The sequence below is a fragment of the Gossypium arboreum genome, chromosome 11 (genome assembly GCF_025698485.1).
Source record: "Gossypium arboreum isolate Shixiya-1 chromosome 11, ASM2569848v2, whole genome shotgun sequence".
NCBI classification, from domain to species: Eukaryota; Viridiplantae; Streptophyta; class Magnoliopsida; order Malvales; family Malvaceae; genus Gossypium; species Gossypium arboreum.
The window spans coordinates 74,537,116-74,556,117 of record NC_069080.1 but is presented as its reverse complement, the minus strand read 5'-3'; positions in this window follow the sequence as shown (position 1 = coordinate 74,556,117).

Here is a 19,002-nt window from a genome sequence, read left to right as displayed (position 1 = left end):
GTCTACGAGACCTCAAAACATGCTTAAAAGAGATTCGGGACTAAACTAATAACATTTGCAAACTTTGGGAAACATAGAAAATTTTCATACTTTTAAGGGTTACACGCCTGTGTGAAAAGGTGTGTGCCTCTCACGGTCACAAGACATGCCCGTGTTAACTTGTAACAGCCCGATTTTGGGCTTAGTCAGAATAGTAGTTTCGGGACCACTATTCCGAGCCTGGAGAAAATTATTTTATTATTATTTTATGTTATAATATAATTATATAAGTGCATGTAAATTTTGGTAAGTTAATTTTAGCGATTTCTAGTCCAATTTCGAAAAATGACTAAATCGCGTAAAAGGTAAAAGTTGTGTTTTGATCCCTAAGGTGTTAAATTGCTTTGTGTATTAAATTGGGGGACTTTAAAGTGAAATTAGACCCCTAAATGAAGCATGACCGGTCATGGGGGACAAAAATTGTTGAAAAGTCAAAATTAGGTGAAGGTGGTCACCAATTTTGACTAGTTTTATTATTAACAAATCAAAAAGAAAAAAAGCTATCATTTTTCTCTTCTCCTCCACTGAAACATGCAGCAAAGAAAGGGGTTTTGAAGCTTTGAAATATCAGCCACTTACATCCCTTGCTAGTAAGTTACTTTTAATGTCTTTCTTGATGATTTTTACATTTTTGGAACCCCTAAAGCATGAGCTTTCACATGAGGGGTGTAGTTTGCAAAATGATGAAGAGTCTAGGGTTTTGCCATGAGAGTAAATGTGTTGTTTTCTGTGTTTTTATTGAAGATTATGAGTCTTAGTTGTCTAATAAACAACTTTTGTGAAAGAAATTGTATGAAAACACCTTAAAAAGGGCTAATTTGCTAAGTTGTAAGATAAGGTGTAAGTGTATGAAATAGTTGATATTGTGAGTTGCTATAGTTGTGAAAATGGTTCATCTAGTCTTAAAGAGTAAAGAAATTGAATAAAAATCATTTTTCGAGCCTAAGGGCAATTTGGTAATTTTGGCAAGATAGACGGGCAAAATTGTAAATTTTGCCAAAGTATGTCAATGGACTAATTTGATTAGTACATTGTTTTAATAAACTAAATGTGATGTTTTAGATGCTGAAAATCGAGATTTGGACTTAGAATGGAAAGAAATCGATTAAGGGATGATTACGTCCTTTTCACCTTTGTCGTATCGAGGTAAGTTCGTATGGTAACAATAATGCAATATCATGCTTGAATTGAAATTCTTTATTGTTATGGCATTAAGTGTATGATCTAAAATATTAGAGGTTTGTATGAAAGTAATGCTCAATTTCATTATGATGTGCTTAATACTTGATATTGTACGAAATGTGGATGTATGCCTCTATTGGAATTGACTTGTGAGGATTCAATGAAAATGTGATGATATGTGTGCTAGTATAAGACCATGTTTGGGACATGGCATTGCACTGACATGAAACCTTGTATAAGACCATATCCGGGATATGGCAACGATATGTGGATCCATGTAAGACCATGTGAGGGACATGGCCTTGGGCATCCTATTCGGTGTATGATAATTCCGAACATCCTTTAGTGTCCCGAGTATTCAATGGGTAATGTAATGGATGATGTAATGAAAGCTCTAAGTAGAGCATGTTAAAGAAGGTATGATTATATATTTTATCACGAGTTGGTATAGGTATGTACACTGAGCTTATGAGTAATACCTTGATATGTGATAATCTATGATGTATATAGTATTTGGTGAATACTTTGGAAATGGCATGATTTGGAATAAGTCTTTAATATTTTATGACAATGAGATTATGGGTCCATGCTTATGATGCATAGCTATGTGTTCTTACCATGATAGATGATATGATGTTGTATTAATTTGGTGAACAATAATTGTGAATGAATAAATTAGCCTGGACAGTGTTGGGCTATTGCAGTGGTGTAACTTTGAAAATACAAAAAAATAGTATAAAATGAGTTAGAAGCTAAATAAAATATGAGAATAAATATTATTGATTCTAGTTTCTTATAAAAGAAACCGTGTAGCAAAATAATTTTCTATAATGAGATATTTGAAGTTTCATGGGACAAAGCCAGAATGACTTTGAGATCCCCTACTCTGATTTTAGAAAATCATTATAAATTGTACAAAAATGATTATGAGTTATATTTATATGCTTAGAATCCTTAATTAGTCTAGTTTCAATAGAAATAGACGAGAACATTTGTGACAGCCCAAAATTGACCCTAGTCGGGAAGTGGTTTCGGGACCGCTAAACCGAGTCACCGAAATATTTGAACGTAATATTTATTGTCTAAGAATATGTAATTATGAATGTGTGAAAATTTCAAGTTTCGATTTAGCCGATTGCATGTGAATTCAGTTAGTAGGACTTGTGTGACACTTTTGAAAAGTGATAGGCTAATCTGTAAGGACCTAATAGTGCATGTAGTCAAAGGGAGGACTTGCATGTCAAATTTCCCCAAGTTCTAGTGGCCGCCATGACAAGGAATCATGGGCAAAACATGTCCTAGACATGTTATGTTGGTACATCATGGGAGAAAAGAAATAAACAAATAAGTATGGGTAATAAAGAACGAAAAAAAAATGTGTGTGAGTGAACCCCCCTGCTAGTGAGTTGAAGAAAAGAAAAGAAAAAAAATTGTTCATCTTTTCTCATTCTTTTGGGCGAAAATACTAAAGAAGAAGGAAGGAATTTTGCTTCATGCTTGGTTTGGAAGAGGATTAGGAGGAGGCTTGGCCATACTAGTGTCTAGATTAAGGTATGTTTGATGTTGTGCCATGAGATTCATGCATGTTTTTGGTTGCTAACTTGATGTTCTTATTAGCCCATGGTTCAAACCTTTGTTATATCATGGGGATGGTATTTGGCCAAGGTGGATTTTGTGTTAATGCCATTGCATGTTAAATATGAAGCTTGCTAATGATATATGTGATGGTGGATTGATGGCTCTTGGACTTCCTTTTTAGTATTTTTGAGTAAGACATTAAGTTCTTTGTTTAATCATGACCAAAATTATGGTGTTGTGATGTATTCGGCCATGGTACATCCAAAAGTGTGATTTATGCTCATTGCATGGAAAGTAAGATTTGTGTTTTGAAATTATGTTCATGTTTATTTACAATCAACTTGAGATTCGGCTCTAGCATATATATATGTATATATGTTTGTACATGATGTATTGGTATGACATATATACTATTTCAAGGTGTATATTTGCTTGTGATGATGTTTGGTTATGAAGTAAATGAGAGATGTGTATTGAGCTACGATATGTAATCGTTAGTTAGTAAAATCTATGCTATTTTGTGTGGTATTAAGTGTATAATTGGCCTCAACATGGACATGCATATTCGGCCACATGAGGGGAAATTGGTGTGCATGCATTCGGTTAGAGGCAAGCATATTGATGCCTATTCTTGGCTTAGAAAATTCGGCTAAGAGGAATATTAACTAATGTGTTGAGTTCGATTCATGATTTCGTACACATGCGACTTTGATGCCTAATGAGTATATATATTGGCTAAGTACCTTGTATTCCTCTTTCGATGCTCAAATGATTAAATCGATTTATTTGTTAAATTAAGCTCAAGAGCAAAGGGGAACTAGATCCGACAAAGGGAAGGAAAAAGTGGTCGAATAGCCATTGAAATCGTTCGACGACATCCTAGGTAAGTTCTTGAGTAATAGAGCTTAAATTCTGAATTGATTAGATCATGTTTAAAGCAAATTAAAATCATGCTCTTTGTGTGTGGCTATTGAGCGAAATTGCAAGTGTGAAAAGTGCCTTGTGTTTGAGTTTTGCTAATGAAAATGAAATCTGAATGTGTCATAATTTATTGATAATTGTGCTCGGTTATTGAATGATGTCGGGCTAAGTCCGAAGGCTTTGTGCTAAGTGACTATATCCGGACTAGGATCCGAAGGCATTCGTATGCGAGTTAATAAATCCGGGCTAAGCCGAAGGCATTTGTGCAAGTTACTAAACCGGGTTAAGTCCGAAGGCATTCGTGCGAGTCACTATAACCGGGCTTCGTCCCGAAGGCATTTGAGCGAGTCGTTATATCCGGTTAAATTCGAAGGTACGTGATTCGAGAATGAGCGATCTTGCTGTAAAATTTTCAGTTAATACGCTTGAAAAATTCCAGCAATGAGGTATGTTCGTATGTGCTTGAATTAGTTGATTCCTTGAATAATATTCGATTCGATCGAGTAATGAGTTTCGGTATTTGGCTAAGATGATCCCTTATGTATGAACATAGGGGTTGGAATGTGAAATGAGTAGGATATTGAGAATTTGTGCATATGAAATTATCCGTTAGCTTTATGAATGCTATGCTTTTGTTGTGCTGGAATTTCTTGCTCAAACTTACTAAGCATAAATTGCTTACTCCGTTTTCTCTGTTTCTTTGTTTATAGATTTTGGCTCGTCAGCTATCGGACTCGGGATTTTTGGAAGTCGAAGTCTCCCACACTATCAAAGCCCCCATTTTGGTACAATTTTGGTTGAACTTTGAAATGGCATGTATAGGACTACCCTTTTGTTGTAGGTCATGTACCTTTCGGTTTTGTGTAAACTTGGATAGCCATGCGAAAATGGCTTATATACGTTTTTAGCATAGTACCAAAATCGTTTGTATGTTGATCATTATGAGGTATGGAATTGTTTTGAAACGATTAGCCATTGGAATGGTTAATCATGATCACACTTTGTGCTATGTATGCAAAAAGGGCCAATTGAATCATGGAAATCATGAAATAGGTAAAGCCTACCTTAAAGGCAGATGCTGACAGCAGCAGTGATGTGGATGTGAAAAATCACTAAAAATAGTAGGAATGGTATTAAATAGTGAATAAATTATATAAATTAACTTTGATGAATCTACTTTCATATGGAAGAAACGAAACGGTCATATGAGTTATATGTTAAGAGATATTAAAGTTCTTGTGAAACAGGGCCAGAACGGTTTCTGGATCCCCTGTTCCGACTTTGGAAATTCATTGTAAATTAACCAGAGATAATTAGGAGTCATGCCATATATGTATAGATTCCTCTCTGAGTCTAGTTTCTATAGAAACAAACGACATCAGTATTAATACCCTGTACAAGGAGATATTCAATTTTTAACGCACGAAGGTCAGTGTAGTCGAACCCTGGAATAGGGGAGACTTTAACTAATAAACTGTACTAATTGGCTTGACCAAAAATTCTAGAAAAAAATATGTAGATGGACATATGAGTCTAGTTTCAGGGAAAAATTACGAAACTAATTTTTGAGCTTTGAAACTCAAGATATGATTTTTAAGGCGACAGTGATGCAGTGACCAGCTAGTCTGGAAATTTCTAAATGGACTGTGAAAATAGTTAAGTCTGTGTGCACCTTGTGTCCGATTCCGGTAACGGACTCGGGTACGGGGTGTTACAACATTATTCGAGTCCTGAGCTATGAGATAATTAAACTTTAATTCAGAAGGGTCTAAGCTGTCAGACAGTGAATCAGGGGGGTAACTTTGAGGAATAAACTGTACTAATTGGATAAACCAAAAATTCTGGAAAATTTATGGTAGAAAGGTACATGAGTTTAGTTTCAAGGAAAATTAACGGAACTTAATTTTGAGTTTTTAGCTCCAGTTATAAATAATTTAGTGATTGTTACTCAGGAAGACAACTTGTTGTGAACTTGAAAATATGTTGTAAACATTGACAAAACATGTAAATGAGAAGCTAATTGTTTTCATATGAACTTACTAAGCGTAAAGCTTACCCTCCCCTTTTTCCCATGTTCCCTAGGGTTGCCAGGTTAGCTCGGGTTGGAGGCCGTCAGAGACATTATCACACTGTCGAGTTAATGCTATCGGCGTAAGTAAATCCTAGTGTTCCGAGTCTATGGCATGTATAGGGTTTTAATGTTGAGTATGTTATATTATGATTTAGAAAAAGGTGTTGGCTTGTATTGATAAAGTGTTGTAGCCATGTGAATTGGCCTATGTTGGCTAATGATGTTGTGGGCCTAAATGTTTATTCATATATATGTATGATACTATCTCTTGTGATGTGGCTTATAGCATGTATGCCTAGAGATTGAAATGAGATTCATTGATGAGTTAGTAACTGATGCAAGATTAGGTGATTGGTAAATAGTTAATAATGCCTCATGAATGGTTTGTGGAAATGATTATGCATGCTTAGTGATGGACATGAGGTTTGTGATGTAATGATAGTCATGACTAGTATGTGGTAATGATGTGAGCAAATTCTATGATATTTATTGCATAAGAAATTGACTTGAGCATAACATGTTTGTAGATGTTTAAGAGCTCATTTATGCCATGTTGTATGTTATTGGATAAGTATGTGTGCATATGTTGTGAGGGTGACAAATGGCTTGGAAAATAGCCTTGTAATTGTCCACACGGGTAGACATATGGGCGTGTGTGATACACGGTCTGCCCCCATGAGCGTGTTGTCCAATCGTGTGTCCTCTACACTTAAGTTTTTCAAGTCAGTATGCATGGTAGTAGTGCACAGGCAAGAGACGCGACCATGTGTCTTAGCCGTGTGAAGGACACGGTCATAGGACACGGGCGTGTGCCATGGTCATGTGGTTTTGGTAGAATGTCTAGGTATTTGGACATGGGTTCGGGACACAGGCGTGTCCGTAGCACATGGGTGTGTGCTCTATACCCACATGGGCGTATGAAGCCTTGATCCAAGAGATTTTTTAAGTTTTTCACGAGTTCTCGGTTGGGTCCCGAACCACCCCGGATGTATGTTTTGGGCCTCATAAGCCCGTATATGGGACAGATTGCATGTGAAAAGAAAAGTTTTTAACTTGATCAATATTTTATGGCCCGATTTTTGTGTGATTGATTGAGTTTAAGTCAGGTAGCACCTCGAACCCTGTCCCGGCGTCGGATGCGGGCGAGGGTGGTACATAACCCGTGTGAAAACATGGCATACATATTGACTTCACCACATGGCCAAGAACTTTCTCATGTGCCATGGTCGTGGGAAAACTGGAAGGGTTACTGACTTGGCCACACAGCTAGACACTCGCCCATGTGCTAGGTTGTGTGCCATACACACGGCCAGTAGACACGCCCGTGTGTCAAGGCCGTGTCAACCCTATAGGGTATACTATCTTAATTTGAAAGGGTACCCCAGAGGACACATAGCCATGTAACATGACCGTATGTTGTACACAGTTGAGACACACACCCGTGTCTATGCCCGTGTAGACAAAAATAGGCCATTTGCAAAGCCAATTTGCCACCCTTTACTCATGCACACATAGCAACCAATTTGGAACCATTTTTATACACTTATAGTCAGCCAAAATATACCAATTCACATACATATAATACCATCTATCATCAACCATTTCAACAACTCAATTCCACATTCGAAACCTACCAAATCATTATGCCAAAATCATCACAACTTGCATAAGTTCTATATACATTAATTCATCATATAATCATCTATTTCATATCACAAAACACATCATTAAAGTATATCAACAACTAAGGCCAACATTCCCAATCAAGCCAATATATATATAAGGCATTATGCACATCATTTAGGCAAACTTAAATGACCAAAACCACACCAACATTTACACCAAAAGCAAGCTAAATCTCATGGCTATGTCATATCTCAACACAAAACATATCATCTACCCACTAGCGTATACAAGCCATATACCATATTTACAATCGTCTAAAAGTACCAACAAGTAGTCGATAGTGTGATGATGGTTCCCGATGATCCCGATGTTCGAACTAGCTTTGACAATCTAAAAAACACGAAAAGAGCACAAGAAGTAAGCTTTAAAAGCTTAGTAAGCCATATACAAATAAAGCTATCATATGAACATATACATATCAATTTGAATATGATAAACATAGCTAAACACATTCAAGTTCTCAAACCTTTCTCATTTTACACATGTTCAATATCATAATTGAAATCACCACGTAAGTAAGTTATGAAAAAGCACATATAGATACACAAACCTTTCTCATTGAATACTCATTCAATTTCACATGTAATTTCATCAATTACTTCTATTTTCAATACTCGTATGAATCTCATACGTACCTAAGTCACTTAGCTCATTTACATAATCTTTCTCAACTTTACTTTTCCCGTTGAACCATTTGGAATCGATAAGGATACTCAAAAATCTCATAAGCTCGTACAATGCCATATCCCAGATATGGTCTTAAATGTAAATACATATCGATGCCACTATCCCAGACAAGGTCTTACGAAATTATAATATGATGCCAATGTCCCAGACATGGTCTTACATGTAATCTCAATACAATGCCAATGTCCCAGACATGGTCTTACATGTAATCACATCTCAATAACTTAATGTCATGACATTTGTATCCAATGCTATTCTTGAGGTTCGTACGGGACTTTCGGATGTCGTAACTTAGTAGATTATTGTTTGTAATTACTCATTCAACATTCATAATAACTCAATGGCAAGTAAACACATATAATTCAATTTAAATGCATTTATTTGTATATGAACTTACCTTGTACTTGGAATAAAGGGATTGGATCGACTATTCGACAACTTTCGATTCCCCCTGTCTAGATCCGACTTCTTTCTTTCAATATCTATATGTATTCAAAATAAATCTATTTAATCACCAATTCAAACAATTTCACCCAAAAACATATAAATGGGCATTTTGCACATTAGCCCCGAATATTTCATAATTTCTCAATTTAGTCCCTATTTCAAAGCAACTCAAAATACACCAAATTTCAATATGCTTATGTTAGGCCGAATTTTCCCTAGGTCTCTAGTAGCCCATTAATTCAATTGATTTCACATTTAGACCCCTAAATATTCCAATTTCACAATTTAATCCACAATAAGCATTTTTATCAAAAATCACTTAATTAAACATAATAATCTATCATCAAATACTCATTTTCCATCATCAAACATTCAAGAACTCAAGCATTCATAAATGGCACTTCACAAAATCATCAACAAATTCAAAAATTAAAGCACGGGCTAGCTAGTACTCTAAGCAACGATCACGAAAACATAAAACTCATCAAAAACCGAGCAAAGAACATACCTTAATCAAAGAATATACGAGCCGAATATCAAAGCCCTAAAATGGCTTCTTTTCTTTCTTAATTTCAGTTGATAGTAAGAAAATATGAACACAAATTAACTTTGTTTTTATTTTATTATACTTAATACATATTTTACCATTTTACCCTTAATGAATAAACATTAAAATTCCACTAACTATAGGCATATTTGTCCATTCGTTATTCAAATGGTCTATTTACAACATAAGGACTTCACATTTAATAAGCCATAGCAAAAAGACACCTTTATCGAGTAGAATGCAACTTTTGCATTTAACGTGATTTAGTCCTTTTTCTAAAATTGTGCTATTAAATGATAAAATTAGCTCACGAAATATTCACACATATATATTCACATGCTATAAAAACTAAAAATAATATTAAAATAATTTTTAACCTCAGATTTTTGGTTTGAAACCACTGTTTCGATTTAGCTAAAACCTGGATGTTACCGATATGGCCTTACATATTATCACATATCGATACCGATAGCCTAGCTATTGTCTTACATGAAATCAAAAAACGATGACAATTTCCCAGACATGGTCTTACATGTAATCTCATCTCAGTAATCCTAATGTCATGACATTAGTATCCTATACTATTCTTGAGGTTCGTAAGGGACTTTTAGATATTGTAACCCTGTTGATCCTTGCTCGTATTTGATCATTCAATATTCAATGCAGTTTAATGACAAATAAACATATATAATTCAATTTAAAGACATTTATTTGCATATGAACTTACCTTGTATTTGGGATAGACGGACAGGATCGACTATTCGATAACATTTGATTTTCCCCGATCTAAATCCAATTTCTTTCTTTCTTGATCTATATACATTCAAAATTAACTCATTTATTCATAAATTCATTCAATTCAATCCACACCACATATTTAGGCATTTTTACATTTTAGCCCTTAAAGTTCCACATTTAATCAATTTAGTCCCTATTTCACAAATATACAAAATTCACACAATTCAACTTAACCCATGCTTAGCTGATTTATACATAAGTCCCTAGCAGCCCAAAACTTTCATTTACTTCACATTTCAACCACACAATTTGCATATTTCACAATTTAATCCCTTTTTGACATTTTTGTCAAAAATCACTTTACAAAACATGTAAAACTATCATCAAGCTTTCATGTTTCAACATTAAACATCAAAGAACACATAGATTCAACAATGGAAACTCTCAAAATCTTTAACAAATTTAAAATTAAAGGTACAAGCTAGCTAGATTACAAAGCAACGATCACAAAAACGTAGAAATCATCAAAAACTGAGCAAAACTGGACTTACTATTAAAACATGCAAGAGCCGAACCTTCAAAGCTTGTTAATGGCTTTTCGTCTTTTATGAACCGGTTAAGAAGAACAAAGGGTAGTCCTATACATGCCATATCCAGAGTTCAACTAAAAGAGTACCAAAAGGGCTTTGATAGTGTGGATGACTTCGACTTTGATGATCCCGAATCCGATAGCTAAAGAACAAAATCTAGAAAACAAAGAGCCAAAGCAAACGGGGTAAGCATTTTAATGCTTAGTAAGTTTCAAGTAATAAAATCGGCTTCAACTAAAGTATTACGTTCACATAGCTAAATGAATCACTTTATTAATACACATTCTCATAATCATACTTACTTCACACTTCATCAACATACACACACAAGGCATCAAGCTATCTAAGAGCCGAAAGTTTGTTAGTCGATTGAACGAATACTATTTCAAACGAATCGACTTTTCCGATGCACATGCAAACATACCTTATCGTTTGGGTTTTTCGAGCGTATTAATTGAATTTATTACAGACAAAACGCCCACCTTCAAACCAAGTTTCTTGAATTTAGCGGATAAACCACAAGCACAATTGCCTTGGTCTTAACCGGGTATAGCAACTTCGCACAAATGCCTTGGTCTTAGCCGGATATAACAACTCACACAAATGCCTTGGTCTTAACGGATATAACAACTTCATAAAAATGCCTTGGTCTTAACCGGATATAATCACTAGCATAAATGCCTTTGGGGCTTAGCAGGGTATCATTCAAATGCTCATGCACACATATATCAATAATCACGACACATCCATATTTCATTTTCGTTACTAAGGCTCAAACACAAAACATTTATCAAACCTTTCCAATTTGGCTCAATAGCCACACACAAAACATGATTTCAATTGACTTTACAACGTAGTCCCTACGCACATTCGGCTATCCGCCATAATATGACAAATCATTTCAATATAATTCAAGTAGGGTCATTACTCGAAGACTTACCTCGGATGTGGTCGAGCGATTTCGACGACTATTCGATCACTTTTTCCTTCCCCTTATCCAACTGTGGTCCTCTAAGCTCTTGAGCTAATTCACACAAATTTAACTTATTAAAGTCTCATTATGCTAGTGATGGCGAATATGACAAGGAGTTTAAAAGGTCATATGGCCACCCTTTAGCTCAAATACACAATGGTCATGCACATTTTAATCACATCAAGCAATTCAATACAATTCATTCGAACATCAAAGAGAAGCTCAAGGTACTTAGCCCATATATACATTAGACATTAGAGTCACATGGAGTGCGAAATCACGAATCGAATTCAACATACTAGTTAATACACACATATACACTAGTAAATCAAACACTAACATTTGTACCTCACCTTACTACCATTTCTCATCCAAATAACATGAACAACGACCATAGTTTTCTTTTACTTCCTACCATGGCCGAATGCCTTACAACACCATACCATTTCAATTTTGGTCATGGTTGAACAAGGAACATAATGCCTCACTCAAAAATGCTAAAAAGAAGATTTAAGAGTCATCAATCCACCATCCCATGCATCATTACAAGCTTTACTTTTAGCATACAAATGACATCCACAAATCCACCTTAGCCGAACATTATCTCCATGACATAGTAAAGATTTGAACCATGGGCTAGTTATGTAACACCCCGCACCGATACTGCTGTTGCGGAGTCGACGCGAGGTGATAATGAGACTTAATTACTTTGTTAAATTTTTTTCAGACAGTGGCTAAGCTGCGTCCTTTGTCACCTTAAAAATCATATCTCGAGTTCCAAAGCTCGGCGATTCCGTAAATTTTCCTGAAATTAGAATCATATATCCATCTGTGGATTTATTTCTAGAATTTTTGGTCGGGCCAATTGGTACAGTTTATTAGTTAAAGTCTCCCCGATTCGGGTTCGACTACTCGACCTTCATGTATTGCGACTAGGATATCTCCTGTCTGAGCGAATTTGAGTACTCGACAAATGCCTTGGGACTTAACCCGAATTTGGGAACTCGCACAAATGCCTTCGGATCTTAGTCCGGATATGGTCACTTAGCACAAAGCCTTGGGACTTAGCCGGACATCATTCGAATAAACATGCACATTTAACACTAAATCATGACACATTCGTATTTCATTTTCATTAGCAAAACTCAAACACAATACACTTATCACTCTTGCAAATTTCGGCTCAATATCCACATACTAAGAGCATGATTTCGATTTACTTAAAACATGATCTAATCAAATCTTAATTTAAGCTCTATTACTCAAGAACTTACCTCGGATGTTGTCGAACGATTTCGATGGCTATTCGACCACTTTTTCCTTCCCTTTATCGGATTTAGATCCCCTTTGCTCTTGAGCTTAATTAAATAAATAAATCGATTTAATCATTTGAGCATCGAAAAGAGGAACACAAGGCACTTAGCCCACATTTATATATTAGACATTAAAGTCACATACATGTGAAATCATGCATCAACTCAAGATATTAACCCACACTCCCTTTTTTAGACGATTGTCCTAACCAAGATAAAGGCATCAATATGCTTGCCTCTAACCGAATGCATGCACACCAATCCATCTCATGTGGCCGAATATGCATGTTGATGTTGAGGCCAATTACATATTTAATACCACACATAAATGGCATGCATTTTACTAACTAATGCATTACATATTGTAGCTCAATACGCATCTATCATTTACTTCATAACCGAAACATCATCATAAGAAAATATATACCTTGAGATAGTATATATGTCATACTAATACATCATGTGCAAACATATATATACATATAGGTGCAAGGGCCGAATCTCAAGTTGATTATAACTAAACATGAACATAACTCCAAAACACAAATCTTACCTACCATGCAATAAGCATAAATCATACTTATGGGTATACCATGGCCGAATACATCACAACATCATACCATTTCAATTTTGGTCATGGTTAAACAAAGAACTTAATGTCTCACTCAAAAAAATGCTAAAAAGAAAATCCAAGAGTCCTCAATCCACCATCACATGTATCATTATCAAGCTTCTTTTTTTTTTAGCATACAATGGCATTAACACAAAATCCACCTTGGCCGAATATCATCCCCATGACATAGCAAAGATTTGAACCATGGGCTAATTAGAACTCAAGCTAGCAACTAAAATCATGCATGAATCTCATGGCACAACCTCAAACATACCTTAATCTAGACACAAGTATGGCCAAACCTTCTCCTAATCCTCTTCCAAACCAAGCATGAAGCAAGAACTCCTTCCTTCTTCCTTAGGATTTTGGCTCGGAGAAATGAAAAGGATGAACAACAATTTTTTTCTTTTTTTCTTCAACTCACGGAAAAATGGGGTAACACTCACACATTCTTTCTTTTTTTTCTTTTCCATTTCTTTATTACCCATACTCATTAATTTATTTTTTCCTCCCATGATGCACCAACATAACATGTCTATGACATGTTTTGCCCATAATCCTTTGTCATGGCCGACCACTATCAATTAGGGGGGGAAATTTGACATGCAAGTCCTCCCTTTTGATTACATGCACTATTAGGTCCTTATAGATTAGCCTATCACATTCCAAAAGTGTCACACAAGTCCTACTAACTGAATTCACATGCAATCGACTAAATCGAAGCTTGAAATTTTCACACATTCATAATTGCATATTCTAGACAATAAATATTACGTTCAAACATTTCGGTGACTCGGTTTAGCGGTCCCGAAACCACTTCCCAACTAGGGTCAATTTTGGGCTGTCACAACTCTCCCCCACTTAAGAAATTTTCGTCCCCGAAAATCTTACCGGTAAATAGGTTTGGGTATCGCTCTTTCATAGAGTTCTTGGGTTCCCAAGTAGCTTCTTTCATCCCGTGTTATAACACTTTTACTAATGGAACCCTTTTGTTTCGCAACTCCTTCACTTCACGAGCTAGGATACGAATCGGTTCTTCTTCATAACTCATATCGGCTTGAATTTCGACCTCTGATGGACTAATTATGTGCGATGGATCAGATCTATAACGTCGAAGCATCGAAACATGAAAGACGTCGTAAATCTTTTCAAGTTCAGGAGGCAAAATCAATCGATATGCAACTGGACCGACTCGTTCGGATACTTCATATGGCCCAATGAACCTCGGACTCAATTTGCCTTTACGACCAAATCTGAGTATATTTTTCCAAGGCGAAACTTTAAGAAACACTTTATCTCCCACCTGATACTCAATGTCTTTTCGTTTCAGATCCGCATACGACTTCTGATGATCGGAGGCTATCTTCAGATTTTCACGGATTACTTTTACTTTCTGTTCAGCATCTTTAATAAAATCCACTCCGAAAACTTTGCTTTCACCGAGCTTGGTCCAAAACAATGGTGTACGGCATTTACACCCGTACAAAGCCTCGTAAGGTGCCATCTTAATACTTGATTGAAAACTATTGTTGTAAACAAATTCAATCAAAGGTAAATATCGTTCCCATGAAACATTAAACTCAAGGACGCAACATCTCAACATATCCTCAAGTATCTGAATTACCCGCTCAGATTGACCATCGGTTTGTGGATGAAAAGCGGTGCTAAAATGCAGCTTGGTACCCAAAGCTTCTTGCAATTTCTTCCAAAATCGCGAGGTGAATCTCGGATCTCTATCCGACACTGTAAATCCGTACCCGTGTAATCTCACAATCGAGAAACATACAATTCAGCTAGTTTATCCAATGAAAAATCCGTGCACGCGGGGATAAAGTGAGCCGACTTAGTCAGTCTATCAACAACAACCCAAATCGCATCCTTCTTACTTGCGACAATGGCGGTCCGGACACAAAGTCCATTGTGACTCGATCCCATTTCCACTCGGGTATCGTGATCGGTGAAGTAATCTGAAGGCACTTGATGTTCGCTTTCACTTGTTGACATATTAAACATCTCGAAACAAAGTCGGAGATGTCTTGTTTCATACCATGCCACCAAAACCGACGTTTCAAATCATTGTACATCTTCGTACTCCCCGGCTGAATTGACATTCGGCTACAATGGGCTTCGTTCAGACTCATCGAAATGAGTTCTGAATTCCTTGGAACACACAAACGACTTCTGAACCTCAAACAATCATCATCATCAATTTGAAACTCTGATTCCTTGTTCGGTACACACTCAGCCCGTTTTGCAACTAGTTCATCATCGACTTTCTGAGCTTCACGAATTTGATGAATCAATAATGGTTTGACTTTTAATTCAGCTACTAACACATTGTCGGGTAGAACAGACAAGTGTACATTCATCGCTTCATAAAGCAAGCGGTGATTTCGGCTTAAGGCGTCGCAACCACATTAGCCTTTCGGGTGATAATCAATGACCAACTCATAATCCTTTAACAACTCGAGCCAACGTCTTTGTCGCAGATTTAAGTCTCTTTGAGTCATCAAATATTTGAGACTTTTGTGATCCGAATACACATGGCACTTCTCGCCAAATAAATAATGTCGCCATATTTTCAAAGCAAATACGATGGCAGCTAATTCGAGATCATGAGTCGGATAATTTTTCTCATGTGGCTTTAATTGTCTTGGCGCATAGGCCACAACTCGACCTTCTTGCATCAATACGCAACCTAACCCAAGTAGGAGGCGTCACTATAGATGACAAACTCTTTGCACGATTAATTTGCACTAAAATTGGAGCTTCATCAAATAAGTTTTCGATTGATCAAAACTTCTCGACATTTTCCGTCCATTCGAACTTAACATCTTTTGAAGTAGCTTCATCATGGGTGTGGCTATCATCGAGAATCCTTTTACAAACCGTCGGTAGTAACTAAGCAAGCCCCAAAAAGCTCGAACCTCATTAATATTTCTCGGAGGCTTCCGGTTAAGTATGGCTGAAATTTTGATCGAATTCGACTCGAATACCGTCTGAGATACCACATGACCCAAGAAGCTAACCTCTCTTAACCGAACTCACACTTGCTGAACTTAGCATATAAGCTGCTTATCCGTAGTATTTGCAACACTAATCTCAGGTGTTCAGCATGTTCGGTCTCATTTCTTGAATAGACCAAGATGTCATCAATGAACACAACTACGAACCGGTCCAAATACTGTCTGAAGATCCAATTCATCAAATCCATAAATACCGCAGGGGCATTAGTGAGCCCGAACGGCATCACTAAGAACTCGTAGTGACCGTACCTCGTTCTAAAAGTAGTTTTGGGTACATCCGAATCTCGAATCCGCAACTGATAATAACCCGATCTCAAATCTATCTTTGAAAACTTGAGGCTCCCTTTAGTTGATCAAACAAATCATCAATACGCTGTAGCGGATATTTATTCTTTATCGTCACTTTATTCGGTGACGATAGTCAATGCACAACCTCATGGTTCCGTCCTTCTTTTCACAAACAATCTGGTGCACCCCAAGGTGAGAAACTTGGTCGGCGAAACCTCTATCCGTCAATTCTTATGGCGAGCTTTCAACTCTTTTAACTCGGTTGGTGCCATACGATCACGGAGCTATCGAAATCGGCGTGGTCCCGTGTACAACCTCAATACCAAACTCTATCTCCCAAGCAGTGGCAAACCCGGTAATTCTTGGGAAAAACATCGGGTATTCACAAACCAAGCGCAGATTCGGGTTTTATTTCTAACTCCTTATCATCAAGTACATACGCAAGGTATGCTTCGCACCCTTTCTTACATATTTACGGGCCAACATTGATGATATTACGGTGGCAACCCCTTTAAGTCCGTAGACTCAACTCGGATCATCTCGTTATTTGCGCACCTCAAATCCATAGTCTTGCTTTTGCAATTCACAACCGCATCATGCACGGTCAACCAATCCAAACCGAATAACATCAAATTCATCGAGCGGCAAAAGCATCAAGTCCGCGGAAAGCAGAACCTCGAATTACTAGGGGCATTTCTTACACACTTTGTCAACAAGCACGTAACGACCCAAGGATTTGACACCGAATTACGAACTCGATGAGACTCAATAGGTAAAGTCTTACTGGATGCTAAGTTTTCGCATATATAAGAATGAGTGGAACCAGGGTCAATCAAAGCAATTACATTAGTCTCAAAGACAGTAAAAGTACCGGTAATAACATCAGGCGAAGAAGCATCCTCGCGGCACGTATAGCATAAGCTCTAGCAGCGACGAGCCTCGAGATCTGGTTGTAGCATCCTAGATCCTCTCTGACCGCCACCAGCATTGCCCGTGTTTCTAGACGGTCTACCTCGAGCAGTGGTAACACCAGGTTTCCCACTCTGATTTTCGTTCTGTTCAGACAGTCTCGGGCAATCTTTGATAAAGTGGTCGGCTGACCCGCACTTGTAACAGGAGCGGTCATGGAATCTACAATTCCCCGAGTGCCATTTACCGTAATATCGACATTCCGTTCTGTCCCGACGATCATTTCCAACACTGGCGACCGAAGTGACTCGTGTGCTCACAGGGGGTCGATCACGATCTCGTCTAAAAAGGCCCGAAGTGCCTCTAGACCGGCCCACATCATCTCGAAATTTCTTGATGCCTATTGAAGAGACTTTCCGAGGATCTTTCTGAAACTCCCGGTTCCCACATCAACTTTTTGTTTTTCTTTTCTAAGCTCTTGACTTTACAAGCTCGCTTGACAAGTACTACGAACTCTCGTATTTCAAGAATGCCAACGAACATTTTTATATCTTCATTCAGCCCATCCTCGAAGCGTTTACACATGATAGCCTCGGACGAAATACATTCCTGAGAGTATCTACTAAGTCTAACAAATTTTCGCTTGTAATCAGTAACTGACATAGAACCTTGCTTAAGCTCAAGAAATTCCTTCCGTTTTTGATCAACAAATCTCTGACTGATATACTTTTTCTGAAACTCAGTTTGGAAAAACTCCCAAGTTACTTGCTCTCGGGGCACAACAGTAGTCAAAGTACTCCACCAATAGTAGGCAGAATTGCGTAGCAAGGAGATAGTACACTTTAGGCATTCATCGGGTGTACAAGATAGCTCATCGAGTACCCGGATAGTGTTGTCCAACCAAAATTCATCTTGCTCGGCATCGTCGCTTTCCGTAGCTTTAAATTCAGTAGCCCCATGTTTTCGGATTCATCAGCTGGGGCTTATTTGACCTTATTTGGTCGATTCTGGGAGGTATTGTAGGTCTTGGGGTTGTATTAGTCGGGAATGGAGGTTGTGGAATAGCCGTATTAGTTCGAATGTATTGGTTGAACCAATCATTCATCACGCTATAAAAAGCTTGCCTAGCCTCATCATTCGGATTGCTAGCAATAGGTTGGGAGTCCGCCGGCGGTGTCCCTTGTGCGGGAGCAGGCGCCACACTCTCCACATCATCAGCTATCGCTCGGTTGGGATCGGGATCCATTACTATAAATAAACACAAATTCAAATGTCAGAAATCACCACACTATCAATTAATCACATAATGGCATGTATAGCTAGACCCAAACGTATTACGGTAGTCCTAGGATCGACTAAACCGTAGCTCTGATACCAATAAAATTGTAACACCC